This window comes from Bison bison, unplaced genomic scaffold, assembly GCF_000754665.1.
Source record: "Bison bison bison isolate TAMUID 2011002044 unplaced genomic scaffold, Bison_UMD1.0 scf7180017846232, whole genome shotgun sequence".
NCBI lineage: Eukaryota > Metazoa > Chordata > Mammalia > Artiodactyla > Bovidae > Bison > Bison bison.
This window is the reverse complement of record NW_011476805.1, coordinates 56,577-58,260: the sequence shown is the minus strand read 5'-3', so window position 1 is coordinate 58,260 and position 1,684 is coordinate 56,577. Positions and strand designations below refer to the sequence as shown.

General features: G+C 66.3%; 1 long non-coding RNA gene across 1 annotated transcript in view; it reads left to right on the top strand.

The window, feature by feature from the left end:
• The first annotated feature begins 227 nt into the window (after positions 1-227).
• The window catches only part of LOC104987875, a 7,173-nt gene continuing 5,716 nt past the window's right edge, over positions 228-1,684 (top strand). The window contains exon 1 of the long non-coding RNA XR_825178.1: positions 228-521. This is a non-coding gene — a long non-coding RNA (uncharacterized LOC104987875). The remainder of the gene's footprint in view (positions 522-1,684) is intronic.

Here is a 1,684-nt window from a genome sequence, read left to right as displayed (position 1 = left end):
GACAAAATGTTCTTGCACAGCTCAGTAAACAAGCCTAAAGTGTTTTGAAAGCCTCTGCCGACATAAAGGACTGTGAAGTAAATGCAAGAATTGCAAAAGAAGGGCCAGCTGCTGGGGGTGGGGGTGGGGGGTGGGAGTGTGGGCGGGAGGAGGGCCTCCACGCGGCCCACCGCCCTCTCAGGGCGCCTTGTGGGGCCGATGCCCTGCGAGCCCGTGCTCCGGGCCACGGCCTGCGTGTGCAGATGCAGGGGCCGCGTGGAGGCCTCACCGGGAGGATGCATGTCTATACACAGCTCTGGGAAAGAGCACAGAGCGTGCCAGTGCCTGTGGGTGTTCTGTGCCCGTGGGCGTGCCCCCATGTCTGTGCGTGTGGCTCGCCTGCGGCACACAGCAACTCCTAGCTCACCCCACCCCTTCCCGAGGAACCCAGCTGGAGCAGACCCAGGTTAGCGCCACCCTCGGAAGGAAGCAGGGAGCCCGGCTCTCTGGGGAGCTAATTAAGGGAGACCTGGCGTCTGAAGGTGAGACACGGGCGGGAGGCGAGCCTGGTGGGAAGGAACGCTCCGGGGCCCAGACCCGCTCACCTGCTGGTCTCTTGGCTCCTCCGGTAGCATTTTACACAGTAATGATGGTGCTGAGGACCTAGAAGCTCCCAAGGGGCGCCCCCGGGTGCTAGGGATGTGTGGCCTCAGACGCCAAAGGCTGACTTTCTTGGCAAAGAGCAGGACCCCGCTCAGCTCAGCCCCTCCCAGCTCGATCCACCTGGGGCTCAGTCTTCTCATCTGTAAAATGGGCAGAACACCACCTCCATCCCAAGACAGAGATGAGAGCCAGTGTAGGGGCAAGGCGCCCGCAGCAGAGAAACCTGCCCCCACCCCTCCCCACCCCTGCCCTCTCCCACCTCTGCACCGTGGCCGGGAGGAAGGCGGCCAGGTGGGGCCCTGGCCTTGGAGTTCCCTGGGACCATCAGCCTCACCCTGGGGAGGAATCACCTTCTCCCGCCACACCACCAAGTCCACCATCCTCCCCGCTCAGGAGCCTCGAGGGCTGGCTGTCGGCCCGGCTCAGGACTGGGCCCTGGAGGGATGGCACCCCACTCAGGCTGGCTTGTCCCGGACAAGCACAAACCAGGGCGATGCACGCACTGCAGGGCCGGGGCGACACAGTGGCCTTGGGGCCGTGGTGGGGCTTTGGGGAGGACAGCGAAGGCTTCTGGAGGCCTGAGGACCAGGGAGCGGGTAGGGGGAGCAAGGGGAAAGGCAGGTAGACCCGGAGAACGGGCTGGAACTGCAGGCAGCGCACAGTAGGTGCTCAGTGAATGCCTGCTGGGTGACTGAGTACACCATGTGAGGCAGGAGGGAGCAGACCCACAGCACGCAGGTCCCTCTGACCGCGGGGCCTGTGCGCCTGGCCCCACGGCTCTGGCCCTCCTTGCCCAAGACACTGGGCTCCCAGGCTCGGTGCCCGGCGAGCGGGTCACCCCGCCGCCCGCTCGTGTGTCTCAGAGGGTTGCGACAGCCTCCCAAGGCACAGGGCTCCCCGCCAGCAGCCTCTCTGTCCTCACCGCGCCAGCCAGGCAGCATGGGAGCAGCCAAGGCCCTGAATTCCTGCCCGCACCCGCGGGGCGGCCCCGGGGGCCCGGGGAGCGTCCTCCAGCCTGGCTGCAGCGGGCGGAGTCCCGGCC